Consider the following 15664-nt stretch of genomic DNA (forward strand, 5'->3'; position numbering starts at 1 on the left):
AGTGTGAATGTACAATTTTCATAGTCATGAAAATACATAAAAATCTTTAAATGAGAAGGTGTGTCTAAACTTTTGGTCTGTACTGTACATATACCAGTACATTTCTATATACCTATATAATAGGAGTAAACTAAAAGTAAATTGAGGTTTATTTTTACCCATAAAATTACTGAAAGCTATTGAAAAACTATTTCAATATTAACATTTAAAATAAATGTCACAAATCTGTAAATAAGTCCGACATATTTGGTACCCTTATAATTTTAACAACCTTTAGAATACAGAATAGTATAAATGGTGTAAAAAAAAAGACGCAGTTGTTATTTTTCTCCATTACATACATGAAACAGTTAATACAATTGTAACTCTTACATACATGTTTGGCAAAATGGCACTTAAGGGGGCTGTCCACCTTTTGAGGGGACAATTTTTTTTCTTGCTTAAATGTATACAATTGGGTCTAAAATTCATTTTTGCAATTGGGTTACATTAAATATTTTGTAGCGTTTGCTTTCTATAGCCTCTGCATTACAGCTGGCTGCAGAATGAGTGAACGGTTTGTCTTTACAGAGGTTGTCCATCTTTGGGAACTGTTATTTTTTTTTACTTATATGCATATGTTTGAGGCTGAAAATAATTTTTGCAATTGTATTCCGTCAAAAATGTTGCACCATTTGCCTTCTGTAGCCTGTGTGCTGCACAGTTTATTGCTGGCTGCAGAATGAGTTATCTGAGGATCCATTAGTGAGCCCATTCCTATGGTCTGATGGGAGAGTTTGTAACTTTTTATACCTGGCTTTTTATGAGCACCTTTCAGCTGATTTATGACCACAGTCTGAATCAAAGTTGAATGTGCAAGGGGAAAAAAAAGAGCCCGCAATAGCCAAACGGTACAAAATTTATATTGAAACCCAATTCCAAAAATAGTTTTTCCTTTAGCCCCATGTACATGCATCAAAGTCAAAAATATTGTTTCCAAAAGTGGACAACCTTTTTAACTCCTTTGCTACCTTGGACGTATCGATACATCATGTTCTGACAGCGGAATTTAACTCATGCAAGCAGGGCCGGCGTCAGCACCCGGCACGCCCGGGCAAATGCCGGGGCCCTGAGCAGGCAGAGGGGCCCACTGGCGGTCGTGCACCCCGCTGGGCTATGGGCGGAGGAGAGCGGTGTCAGCGCCCGCCCTTCTCCGCCGCTTGCTCAGGGCCCCGGCAGGCGGATACTTACCTCTCCCCGTGCCTCCGCAGATCAGCTGTCTTCCTGCTCTGCGCTCCCTGTGATGTCTCAGGTCAGAGGGCGCGGTGACGTCTTTACACCGCGCCCTCCCCTGAGCCGTCACAGGGAGCGCAGAGCGAGAAGACGCCGACAACGCTGGAGTTCGGACCCGAGCAGCGGGCAGCGGGCAGCAGGCAGCAGGTAGCAGGTGAGGAGAAGGGAGGTGAGTATTTGATTTTTTTTTTTTTAATGTATGGAGGCATGGGGCATTATAGAGAGAGGGGGTGACAGCCTGCATGGGGCATTATAGAGAGAGGGGGTGACAGCCTGCATGGGGCAGTATAAAGAGAAGGGGGGGGGCATCCTGCATGGGGCATTATAAAGAGAGGGGGGGACATCCTGCATGGGGCATTATAAAGAGAGGGGGGGACATCCTGCATGGGGCATTATAAAGAGGAGGGGTGACAGCCTGTATGGGGCATTATAAGGTGGGGAACAGCCTGCATGGGGCATTATAAAGAGGGGGGGGACATCCTGCATGGGGCATTATAAGGTGGGGAACAGCCTGCATGGGGCATTATAAAGAGGAGGGGTGACAGCCTGCATGGGGCATTATAAGGTGGGGAACAGCCTGCATGGGGCATAATAAAGGGGGGGGGCAGCCTGTATGGGGCATTATGTGGGGGCATGGAGCATTATAAGGGGGGGACATCCTGCATGGGGCATTATAAAGAGGAGGGGTGACAGCCTGCATGGGGCATTATAAGGTGGGGAACAGCCTGCATGGGGCATAATAAAGGGGGGGGGGCAGCCTGTATGGGGCATTATGTGGGGGGTAACAGCCTGCATGGAGCATTATAAGGGGGGGACAGCCTGTATGGGGCATTATAAAGGGGGGGGCAGCCTGTATGGGGCATTATGTGGGGGGTAACAGCCTGCATGGAGCATTATAAGGGGGGGACCGCCTGTATGGGGCATTATAAGGTGGGGAACAGCCTGCATGGGGCATTATAAAGAGGAGGGGTGACAGCCTGCATGGGGCATTATAAGGTGGGGAACAGCCTGCATGGGGCATTATAAAGGGGGGGGCAGCCTGTATGGGGCATTATGTGGGGGGTAACAGTCTGCATGGAGCATTATAAGGGGGGGCAGCCTGCATGGGGCATTATAAGGTGGGGAACAGCCTGCATGGGGCATTATAAAGAGGAGGGGTGACAGCCTGCATGGGGCATTATAAGGTGGGGAACAGCCTGCATGGGGCATTATAAAGGGGGGGGCAGCCTGTATGGGGCATTATGTGGGGGGTAACAGCCTGCATGGAGCATTATAAGGGGGGGACAGCCTGTATGGGGCATTATATGGGGACCGGTATCCTGTATGGAGCGTTATATGGGGGCCAGTATTCCGTATGGGGGCCAGTATTCCGTATGGAGCCTTATATGGGGGCCAGTATTCCGTATGGAGCCTTATATGGGGGCCAGTATTCCGTATGGAGCCTTATATGGGGGCCAGTATTCCGCATGGAGCCTTATATGGGGGTCAGTATTCCGCAGGGAACCTTATATGGGGGTCAGTATTCCGCATGGAGCCTTATATGGGGGCCAGTATTCCTTATGGGGCCTTATATGGGGGCCAGTATTCCGTATGAAGCGTTATATGGGGGCCAGTATTCCGTATGGAGCCTTATATGGGGGCCACTATTCTGTGTGGAGCGATTCACCGGTTTCTGAGCTATTGTGGAATTTACAGTAGATATCGCTCATGTAATGTAAGAAGTGAAATCTTTGCATTGTATTATATATATGTATATTTCTCTGTGGTATCTCTGCATCATGAATCGTGGTATGTGTTAAAGGGGCCCACTGAGACTCTTTTGCCCGGGGCCCAGAAAAACCTGGAGCCGGCCCTGCATGCAAGCCGGAAGAGCGTCATAAGACCTGCCCATTGGTGTCACATGATCGAGGGGCGCTAATGGATTGTCATGAAATCCGGGAGTCTGCAGAAGACCCCCGTGCTTGTCATTGTAAATCTCCTATGAATGCCGGCCTGTGGCATTCATAGGAGATCATGATTTATGCTACCCATAGCAGGGTTGAAGCCCTGCCATATTTAGCACAGACGATCAGACGATCGCAGCTTCAAGTCTCCTACTGAAGCAAGTAAAAAAAAAAGTTTTAAAAAATATTAAAGAAATAAAAAAACAAAAAAGTTCATATCACCCCCATTCAAAATGAAACAATAAAAAAATATATATTTGGTATCGAGAAATGGGTTCAGAAATGTCCGATCTATCTAAATATAAAGTAAATCCGATCGGTAAACGGCGTAATGAGAAAAAAAAATCAAAACTACAGAATTATGTTTTTTTGGTCGCTGCAACATTGGAATAAATTGCAATAACAGGCGATCAGAACATCGTACCTACCCCAAGATGGCATCAATAAAAACGTCAGCTTGGCGCACAAAAGATAAACCCTCACCCAGTCCCAGATCCTGAAAAATGGAGATATGACGGGTCTCGGAAAATGGCAAAAATTAATTTCTTGCAAACTTTGGATTTTTTTTTCACCACTTTAATAAAAAAAGACCCTGCAAAAAACAAGCCCTCACATGGCTATATAAACAGAAAAAATAAAAAAGTTATAGCTCTGGGAAAATGTGAGGAAAAGACTAAAACGAAAAATGGAAAATCGCAAGGTGGTGAAGGGGTAAAGTCTTCCCTTTTTTTTTTACATACAGATGCATATTTGTCTGGTCTTAAAATGACAGTTCCTATTGGGCGCGGGCGGATGACTTGCATTTTAAATATTTTTTTCAGCTGCCTTTATTCATCTTCTAGCTGCCACCATGAATAATATACATCTGCAACATCTTTACTGTGACAGCTACAGACTCATAAAGCAGGATTGTAAATTTACACCCCGAAGATCATAAGGCTTGCAGTTAAATTCCAGGAATAAATATGAAGCGAGCTAGCATTAGATGACTCCTGTTTTGTTACCGTAAGGTATAATTCCCATTTTAAGAGAGATGCGTTCTGCTGGAGGCCACTGATTGCCATTAGAAGACAATTGTTATAAAATGAGTAATTGTAACCGTATCTAACAAACCCAGCAAAAACTGTTTACATCAGTATTTCACTGAAATTGAAAACCGCTGGAGCATGTCAGTATGCAATATTAGAAAAGAAAATGTAAAGACAATTTATTTATATATTGGAGAAAAAATAATATGGAAGCGAGGAGGATGTTCTGCTGCCATTAAGCTGATTTTATATTGCATATAATCTCAATATGCTGAACCAAGAGATCAGCTATGGGGGATGCAGAGTTAGCAGCCACAAAAAGTCTCTTGTAAATGGAGAACCAATGGCGTTCTCCTACATAGGAAGACACCAGTATGATAAGTTCTACATGATAGGTGGAGGGCATGATGCAGATCAGCTTCAGGTTAAAGTTTAAGAAGGTATTGTAGACAATATTTATTTTCAAAGGGTTTTCCCATTGCCTAAAATGTCCTCAATAAAGTCTTTTTATTAAACCTGATAACAAGATTGACCCCCATTTAACTAATATATGGGCAGTATGGTGGGCTTGCAGCGCTGGGGTTTTTGATTCAAATCCCACCAAGGATTCTGCAAGACTCTGCAAGGAGTCTTTATTATAGATGAGCAGATCAGGCAAAATTCAAATTGATCTGTTCATGTTTTTTTTCTTTTTTTCTCAGGAAATTTGATTTACGGAGAGGTTATTGTCTGCAAATTTAATGTCCTTTATTATGTTCTGGCTTTTCTGGTTGTGATCTTGGGCGCATATGTGCAAAACAGTCCTGGGTCTCCTCAGGAGGATTTCAAAACGAGCATTGGGGATCAGACGAAGACCAGACGAGTGACTGTGAGAGGTAATGTGAGTATTAGGGATGAGCCAACCTGTGGACGTTCGGGTTCCGATACCCGACCCGAACTTTGTTCTAAAGTTCTGTTCGGGCACCAGAACTGTACCCGAACTTGAACCAGAAACCAGAACTCTCTCTTTCTTTCCCTGGAACTCCGAACATTGCAACGGAATTCCGGGGAAAGTCCATGTTCGGCGTTTAGCACCGGACAGTAACTGTCCGGTACGAACACCGAACTATTAAGTTGGGGTCCGCTCATCCCTAGTAAGTATAAGCATTTTTATATGTTTTTTAACCTTTTGATGGCCCGTTTTGATTCAGAAAAATGGTGGCCAGTGGCTGTGGTTTTTCTGTATCTGCGAGAAGCGAATTGCTAAAGATTAGCATTTTGGCGAAAGGGGATTTTTTACAAAATTTGAATAGAATTCAATTGCACTTGAATTAATTTGCTCATCTCTACTTTGTATGTCCTCCCTGTGTTTGCGAGGGTTTCCTTTGAGTTCTCCGGTTTTCCACACTCCAAAAACATACTGATATAGGACATTGGTGATGATATCTGTAAAGCGCTGTGGCTTTAAATGGCTCCATATATGCGAGTAAAATAAATAATTATATGGTTGCATTTGTCTTTTAACGGTGATTTCAAGCAACCCCGTTGTTGGGAAAAGTTCACAGTACATCGCGATTCTCACCTATTCAAAGTTTTTTCTACACATATTCTTATGAATAGTACTTGTCCAAAAGGCACGCATGGACCAGTCCTAGCCAAACTCCGGATAGCACACCCATTGAGGCATGACCGAGGTCTCAGAACTGCCCTTACACTTTGTTCCTTAAATTGAAAAATCTGAAGATGCTCGTGAACACCACAACTTTGGGTATAAGTAGTAGGTACACAAGACTCTGACATGTAGTCATAGGTTCATTGCGCACGTCTGAAGTCTCCTCATTCATGACATGAGCATTCAGAGGATTTAGAATTCATGGTGGAGAGATCAGAGATCTCAGTCCGCAATTTGAGGACGTGACTGGCCAAGTTTTAGTACTACTGTCTGTTCCCAACCTAAGTGATAATAATGTTGAATTCACACCACATTTATGGGCTTCATCCAGCCACCTGGTGTGTATTAAGACTGCAAATGTATACTATGTGAACTACATACCTATTAGTGATGAATGAGCGTGCTCACTGTTACACACACGCCCGGACTGACTTGCGTGAGCGTGGTTAGTGATCCCACTGAACCATGAACCGAGGAGTGCCTGGAGGGGCGTGACTAAGTATCAACCCGGTCCGACCAAGGTCACACGGCGGCTCAGTCGACTCCGTCAACCAGGGAGGAACCGAGCAGAGGGACCAGGTGCTACTCCAGGTCAGACCCCGGTCACAGCTGTTGACCCACACCGGGGAATGCTGAAACAGGCAGGTTAGACTGACATATAGACAGGTGGGTACTGGCAGGCACGGCTGGTATGCAGACAGGTGGGTATTGGCAGGCACGGCTGGTATGCAGACAGGTGGGCACTGGCAGGCACGGCTGGCATGCAGACAGGCGGGTACTGGCAGGTAGGAACGCAGGCAGGATAGGGACCAGTACAGACTGGGATACAGGAACGGAGCCGCAGGTGCGGTAGACAAGCAGAGCAGAGCAAAACCCACAGATGCGGTAGACAAGCAGAGCAGAGCGAAACCGCAGGTGCGGTGAACAAACAGAGCAGAGCGAAACCCCAGGTGTGGTGAACAAGCAGAGCAGAGCGAAACCGCTGGTGCGGTGAACAAGCAGAGCAGAGCGAAACCGCAGGTGCGGTGAACAAGCAGAGCAGAGCGAAACCGCATGTGCGGTGAACAAGCAGAGCAGAGCAAAACCGCAGGTGTGGTGAACAAGCAGAGCAGAGCGAAACCACAGATGCGGTGGACAAGCAGAGCAGAACAGAGCAGAAGGTGCAGGCAGACAGGACAGGGCTTTGTTCACATGGAACAGACTGGAAAATACAGGAAGACAGCTAGAACACAGGAGGTAGACACGGCGGCAGGGAAACGGGACAAGCAGAACCAGATACACACAAGGTACTTTCAATGAAGTAGCGAGTGGACACAAAACTCACAAACAGAAGTGCAGAGACAACGAGTTGTAGTTAGGTGCAGGTTCACACACTGCAGGAAAAGGGCAGGTATGGACATAGAGACAAACAGGTAATGGGCTAGGACACAGTTCAGACAGGAACTGAACCCGGAAGAAGATACAGGAACGAGCCTGGGAACTCAGCCCCCAGGGTGGCGGAAAAAGACTAGAAATCACAGATACAGGTAACGGGCCTGGGTATACAGCCCCCAGGGTGGAGGAACAGACTAGAAGTCACAGATACACTTAACAGTCCTGGGTATACAGCCCCAAGGGTGGTGGAAACAGACAAGATACAGGACAAGACCTGGCAACTCAGTTGCACAGAACACACTGAAAGTAAGTGTTGCTCAGGCACCCCCTACTGGGTGGAGGGGGTTTAAGTATCCAGTGACTCACAGCAATAGGCTGGGGAGGCATTAGGAGTGCGCACACAGTAACTATAAGAATCAGGCAGTAGCCACGCCGCCGCCCTAAGTAATCAGACAAGAGACACAGCAGGTACTGGAGCAAAGTGTGCAGTCTGGATTGATAGGTAAGATGGCGGTCTTGCATGGTTGGAGGTTGTAAGCCATGCCAGCAGGCCGCCAGGGATATTACACTCACCTCTGCTCTATCGAGCATCGGGTGCTCCGGTACGCTCGTTACTCGATCAAGCATTGCGGGTGCTCAAATGCCATGCTCGAGTCCCTGCCCCACATGTTTCATGGCTGTTAGACAGACAGTAAACAAGCGGGGATTGCCTGCCATACACGGTAATATAAGACCCAGTGACGCGATGCTCGGCACACTCTCCTGTGGAAGCAGTTCAGGAAGAGTTGATCTAGGAGGGAGAACTTAGATTAGAGCAGGCATACAGGCAGTGTTTAATTGCTATTGCAGTACTTGTATACTGCTGCTGCACCATTAAAACAAAAGTCCTTTTCATGGCTACATACTGTCCTTTCTCTTGTAAAACCACTGTTACCTGCATTCAGTGTAGGGATAGCTGGTGGAGAAGGGATAGTTTGGGATTAGAGGCATATAGGCATTATTGCCTTATAGACATTCTATAGGTATACTGCTGCTGCAAGCTTAAAACAAAAGTCCTTTTCAGGGCTACATTTTTTTTCCCTATTTATTTTGCAGGCATTTATTATATACCTAATTTAAAATGTGCAAGGCATGTGGTAAGGGACGGGGAAATGAACATGCTGCTGATGGTGCACGCAGAGACGGAGGCCTGAAGCCAGATGAAACTCTGCCTGCTACGGGAGCACAACAAACATGTTCATCCGCGATACCTAGCTTCCTGTCCTACTTTTCAGGGGGGAGCAGGACATCATTCTAGAAGCCAGAACAGTACAAACAGGTGGTCAGTTGGATGACAGATAATGCTTCCAGTATGTTTCCCAGCACCACCCTGTCTTCCACACAGTGCAGTCTCACTAGCCAAGAGTCTGAACCACATAATCCTCACCCTGATTCTTCTTCCACACTCGGACACTCTGTGAAGCTCTTTAAGTTTCCATTTATTGATTCTGGCCTCACGCCCTGCATGTTTCAAGAGGGACATGAAGAGATTGTGTGTAGTGATGCCCAAACACTTGAGCAGCCATGGTTAGAAGAAGACGACAGTGGGGAACGGCAATTAGTGTCTCAAGAGAGGTAGCTGATGATGAGACACAGTGTCTGTGACCCTCCTTTATGTCTAATACAGGGTGTATCGGAGTCTCTCTTCCTTCTGATTTTTGGAAGTTCTTGCATTGTCCGCGTAGGCTTTGCGAGTTTCAGAGACCCTCTTTCATAAATTAAACAGGATGTGTCTGACCATGTCACACACACCACATGCCCAGATACGGTAATAAAATGTTAAAATTACATTTACCGGTGGGTGTAGTTTTATTTCGCCCTCTACTATGTCATTTACTGTAGTCATAGGCGACGGGTAGTTACGTTGAGAGATGGCTTGGCTATTAAAGCGGGTTCTTTTCCTCTTTTTAATTGTGCTTTATATACAAGTCATTATGCAGGAAAGAATGTTTCCTAACAGTTTTTCCTGTAAAATCCATTTTATCTTCGGTTTTGGATGTTTATTGTGAGTCTGTTAAAGTGGAGTAATACTCTGACAACATTGTTCCCAGCAACGACCTGGGAGTCAGAGATGCTTCCAGGCATCTTCCCCATGCTGTTCCCATTCCATTTGAGCACAGTTTCCATCCATTTCAGTGATCCCCCCCCCCCCTACAGCCCTCCTGTTAGGGTCTTACGGAAAAATGCTCAAGTTTCCCATTGACTTTCATTATACTCGTTACTCGTGTTGAACCCGTCTGGGCATCCGACCTGCTCGATTTGAGTACAGAGCACAGTGCCGAATCAAATAATTGACATGCTTCCATTGGGATCCTTTTGAATTAGACAGAAGCTTTTCTCCTGCCACGCCACTCTGTTCTGCAAAATATATGATCCCAACAAATGAAGTTTTTTTCTCATTTGGAGTTAATAGTACATGGACCCAAACATATGGATATTTTAAACAATCCAAGATTACATGTCCTCCAAGCAGATATAAAAATCCAATCTGGTGGCTTCTATGAAATAAAAAAAACACAGCAGCATCCTGAAATGACGATCACAGGGCTTTAAATTTGATTAGTGTTTCCCGTAGCTTCATTTAATCATCAGTCTGGAGTTTTCTTCATTTGCAAACAACCCTACCACCTTCTTCTACAAATACATGAATCTTAAAAGAATTGTTCACTTTGAATAAAAAAAAATGCAAACCCTAGAATTAAAATGAAAAGGTTGTCTATAACGACTTCAAACCTGAAAATTAATGTTTAGGCTATGTGCACTTGGTGTCATCTAGACGCCATGGGCAGATGATGACTTTTTCTAGGCAAAGCCAGTGGTCATTTTCCTGAAATGGCTTCCCCATCAGCTTTACCGTTGTTCTTTCGACATCTTTCACTCTATATTGTTACCATTCTTTGGAGCTCATACATTTTTCACTCTCTTATCTCAATCTACAGGAAAAATCAAAAAGCCAATGGGTTGCCATTAGAGCCGGAGATCTGCTGAAGTCCTCCGTGCTTGTAATAGTGATTTGCCTGTGAAAGCCATCGTTCAGCCGACATTCATAGGAGATTGTGATTTTTGCTATACATAGCAGAGCTGATATATTGCCATGTATAATACAAGTGAACAGATGATCGTAGCTTCAAGTCCCATAAGGGGAATATTAAATACAGTAAAGAGTAAAGAAAAATGTTTATAAAAATATGATAAAAATAAAAAAACATTTTGCTTCATTAAAAATAAAACAATAAAAAAATAAAAATACACATAAAAGTCTGATCTATCAAAATATTAAATAAAATAATCAGATTGGTAAATGGTGTAACAGCAAAAAATCGAAAAGCCAGAATTACGTGTTTGGCCACCAAAACATTGCAATTAGAGGCAACCAAAACATCATATCTACCCCAAAATGGTATCAGTAAAAACGTCAACTCAAGGCGCAACAATTAAGCCCTCACACAGCCCCATATACCAAAAAATAAAATGTTATGGGTGTTGGGAAAATAGTGACACGAGCAAAAAATTTTTCTTTACAACTTTCCAATTTTTTTTTTCACCACTTAAATAAAAAAAATGATACGTTTGGTTTCTTCGTACTCGTACTGACCTGGAGAATCATATTGTCAAAATAATTGTAAAATTGCGGAGATGATGTCATTTTGACATTGCTGTGCATTATATTCCCTTTGGTTTTGAGGTGCTTTTTTAGGAGGATTCCACCTGAAATAGACGTCCTGTGCACATACCTTAAGACTAGTGATGAGCGAGCACTAAAATGCTCGGGTGCTCGAAGCTCAGGTCGAGCACATTGGAATACTCGGGTGCTCGACCCGAGCAACGAGCCCTATGTAAGTCTATGGGAAACTCGAGCATTTTTCTGGCGGTCCCCCGGCGGTCTGCAGAAGGTCAAAAATTGCCCAAATCGATGGGAAAGGTGCTCAATTAAAAGTCAGGCAGGCAGAATATATAGGCAGACAGGCAGGCAGGGTATATAGGAGGGTGCATGAAAAACATAGCAGGGCAATTGGAACACACTAGTGCCCTCCGATTTTCATGCACCCGTCTCTTTAAAAAAGCCGGCCGGCAATTCATCAGCGGCATACACCGGTTCCCGACAATTTAGAACAGAAAGAATAGAGCATCACACATAGATTATATAGATAGAAACATGTCAGTCACATATATAAGAAGTAGAGTGACAGTGTTGGTTACTGTACTTGTCATTTAGTGTTAAAATAAAGGATTTATTAAAAAAAAATAATAGTGTTTTTGTCTCTTTAAAAAAGCCGGCCGACAATTCATCAGCGGCATACACCGGTACCAGACAATTTAAAACAGAAAGAATAGAGCTTCACACATAGATTAGATAGATAGAAACATGTCAGTCACATATATAATAAGTACAGTGATAGTGTTGATTACTGTACTTGTCATTTAGTGTTAAAATAAAGGATTTATTAAAAAAAAAAATTGGCGTGGGGTTCCACGTAATTTTAGTCTCTAGCAGAGGTTAAGCAGACGGCTGGGGCAGATGTTTGAAGCCTGGGAAGGGGGTAATACCCACGGAGCTTCCCATGCTATTAATATCAGCCCCCAGCTGAATACCTAGCCTTTACTAGCTTTTAAAATGGGGGACCCCCAAAAAAATGACGTGGAGTCCCCCCTATTTTAATAGCTAGCAAAGGCTAGGCAGACAGCTGGGGGCTGATATTAATAGCCCAGGAAGGGTGCCATGAATATTGGCTCCAGCTCTGCTACATTCACATGACAGGCTGGATCGCAGCCGAGAGCTGCCATCCAGCTTGCCATGCCGCAGACACTGAGAAGCGCAGGCATGCTTGCGCTCCTCAGTGTCTGGCTGTGACTGCATCCAGATGAGCCAAGTTCATGTCCAATGAACTCAGCTCACCTCATGCATGTCACTGACAGCGTGGGAGAATTCTCCTGCGCTCAGCGCTTGAGCAGGAGAATTCTCCCACGCTGGGATGGCATTGAGATGACAGGCTGGATCGCAGCTGAGCGCTGCCATCCAGCTTTTAATCCTTCAGAGACACTGTAGAGCGCAAGCATGCCTGCGCTCTGCAGTGTCTATGAAGGATGACAAGCTGGATGGCAGCATTCAGCTGCGATCCAGCCTGTCATCTCAATGTCATCCCAGCGTGGGAGAATTCTCCTGCTCAAGCGCTGAGTGCAGGAGAATTCTCCCACGCTGTCAATGACGTGCATGAGGTGAGCTGAGTTCATTGGACATGAGCTCACCTCATGCACGTCACTGACAGCGTGGGAGAATTCTCCTGCGCTTACCACATGCGCAGGAGAATTCTCTCACGCTCACCGCATGCGCAGGAGAATTCTCCCACGCTGTCAGTGACGTGCATGAGGTGAGCTGAGTTCATTGGACATGAACTCGGCTCATCTGGATGCCTTAACAGCCAGACACTGAGGAGCGCAAGCATGCCTGCGCTTTTCAGTGTCTGCGGCATGGCAAGCTGGATGGCAGCTTTCGGCTGCGATCCAGCCTGTCATGTGAATGTAGCAGAGCTGAAGCTGTCCTGGGAACCATGGAAAAGTAAGGATGAGGTTGGTTTATTATTTTACTTTTATTGCAGAAGACATTGGCTTCAGCTGGAATGGGCGTGATGTTAAGTATGGTTTAATTTAGAACATTAAAAAATTGTGTGTTTATTTCAATTAAAGGACTTTATTCTGGGTGTTTGTGTTTTTTTTTTAACTTTGACTATGGGGTTAGTAATGGGGGTGTCTTATAAACGCCTCTCCATTACTAACCTGGGCTTGATGTCAGCTGGCATTATAAGCTGACATCAACCTCAGCCCTATTACCCCACTGCCACCTCTACAGGGCAGTAGGAAGAGCGAGGCTAAGTGCCAGAATTGGCGCATCCTATGGATGCGCCTTTTCTGGGGCGGCTGACGGCTGGTGTTTCTATCCTGGGATGGGGCCAATATTCATGGCACCCTTCCTGGACTATTAATATCAGACCCCAGCTGTCTGCCTAGCTTTTGCTAGCTATTAAAATAGGGGGGGCCCCACGTCATTTTTGGGGGGGGTCCCCCATTTTCATAGCTGGTAAAGGCTAGGTATTCAGCTGGGGGCTGATATTAGTAGCCTGGGAAGCTCCGTTGGTATTACCCCCTTCTCAGGTTTCAAACAACTGCCCCAGCCGTCTGCTTAACCTCCACTAGAGACTAAAATTATGGGGAACCCTATGCCAATTTTTTTTTTAATAAATCCTTTATTTTAACACTAAATGACAAGTACAGTAACCAACACTATCACTGTACTTCTTATATATGTGACTGACATGTTTCTATCTATCTAATCTATATGTGATGCTCTATTCTTTCTGTTCTAAATTGTCGGGCACCGGTGTATGCCGCTGATGAATTGCCGGCTTTTCATGTTTCACTGTGAGCACTGTTCCCATCGATTTGGGCAATCACTGTAATGCCACAACTACCATGGCTGTGACATTACAGTGAGTGGCAGACAATCCCTGCATGATTGGTGCTCTAAATAGCGCCAAACATGCAGGACGGGGACCCGAGCTCCCGCCCGAGCATCGCGCAAGTACTCGGCAAGCTCCGAGCATCTCGAGTACTGAGATGCTCAGGCGAGTACCGAGCAGTGGCGAGCATGCTCGCTCATGACTACTTAAGACCTAATGTCATGCGTCGACTCCTGCTTTCAATGGTCATAGCCTCCACTTTTCATTTGCCCTATTTTTTATAAATCTCCGCCAATGTTCGTAGATCATCACACTTACATACAATTTTTAAAATGGCGATGCCATTTAAATGACTGGTGCATTTAACACTCTTTTTTCCTGGATGAAGACTCTTATACTATTGATCCCAGATTATGTGGCACACACATGACAGTCCTCCTTTCGGCTTAATGCCTTGTTCATGTTCTCCTTTAGTGATCATTATTTTTCTCATTCTGTGTTTATCTCGCTTCGTTCTCGCAGTTATGCAGTGAGTGATTTTCTCTGTCATCTCCCGGTAAATTGATGAGTATTGCCTGCCGATGGCGTGAAAAACATGGCTAATATATCAGTTAAATGGGAACAGAAAACACCACCTGCTCATCCAGGCAAGTGGCTCTTTGGAAAATGGAATGTATAATCAATGGAATGAAATCTTTAGCCAAGACAAATATCAGGGTGTGGTCCCATGGCGGCTCAATACTATAATTCGTTGCCAGCGACGGATAAATCCGAATAATAAGTAAAACTGAGCCAAACAAATCATATGAGTGAGTCAAGCGAAGAGGAAAGTTTCCGAAATTGCTGCAACAAATATGTCTTGTTCAAACATTCACTAATTCTCGCCATACATACTAGATGGCTGATTGCTAACTGTTCCAACATGCATACTCGGCTCAACAAACATGGATGTGTTCTTAGTCGGAAGAATAAGCTTCTGCCAATCACCTTTGGCAGTGACTCATCTTCCCAAGAACAAAAGGATTAGGCAGTTCAAATCTAATTGACCAATCCTTATGTCCCTTGACATCTGCTGTTAAGGGTTCGCTCAGACGACCGTATTTTCAGTCTGAGTGTAATCCGACAAAACATCGGATCGCACTTGGACCAATGTTATTCTATGGGGCCGTTCACATGTCCAATTTTTTTCCTTGGACTGAGTCTGTCCAAGGAAAACAATTGCAGCATACCCGAGATGCATCCATTATTCAGATAACACTCTGCAGTCTGAGGAAAAAATTTGGCTGCACCTGGATGACAGCCAAGTGTGGTTCAATTTTCATAGAGTGACAAAATGGAGAAGATGGAGAATTGTATTTTTTCCCATCTTCTCCACATGCGAGAAATTAGATCACACTCTGATCCAAACTCTCAGAGTCGGATCAGAGTGTGGTTAGTATAATCATCCCAATTCTCTCAGATAAGTGAAAATACAATGGTGTGACACGAGCCAAAGGGAGAGTTAGGTTGGGAGAGTGCTGACAGATTCGGACCATATACATTTAGTATGTTTGGCCGGCTTGAGAATCTACCACTGATTCTGGGACCATGATGGATTTCAGCTAAAATACAAGACAGATCGTTGATGCTTCTCCATGTGAATGGGATGTTCAATTCACATCTAGGGGAAAAAAAACATGTGATTCAATTTTTGGTGCCACTACAGAAAAAGGCATGAAAATATATACCATGCGACTGCAGAGGCGTAGCTAGGGTTTTGGCTCAGGGGGGGCGAAACTTCTGAGTGGACCCCTAACCAGGTAACTCTGATTACAAAAATAGTGGCGTACCCAGATAGTGGATGTAGGAGAACCTCAACAGATGACAGCGCTGTTACTGAAAATAATCTCTATACAAAGACCA

The 15664-nt window shown here is 44.7% G+C and overlaps 1 protein-coding gene across 1 annotated transcript in view; it reads left to right on the plus strand.

Moving 5' to 3' along the window:
* Positions 1-15664, plus strand: part of AGBL4 (AGBL carboxypeptidase 4) — a 2899935-nt gene that overhangs the window by 1517050 nt on the left and 1367221 nt on the right. The window lies entirely within an intron of this gene.

This window comes from Phyllobates terribilis, unplaced genomic scaffold, assembly GCF_046119375.1.
Source record: "Phyllobates terribilis strain yellow unplaced genomic scaffold, ASM4611937v1 Scaffold_8__6_contigs__length_399053987, whole genome shotgun sequence".
Taxonomy (NCBI): Eukaryota; Metazoa; Chordata; class Amphibia; order Anura; family Dendrobatidae; genus Phyllobates; species Phyllobates terribilis.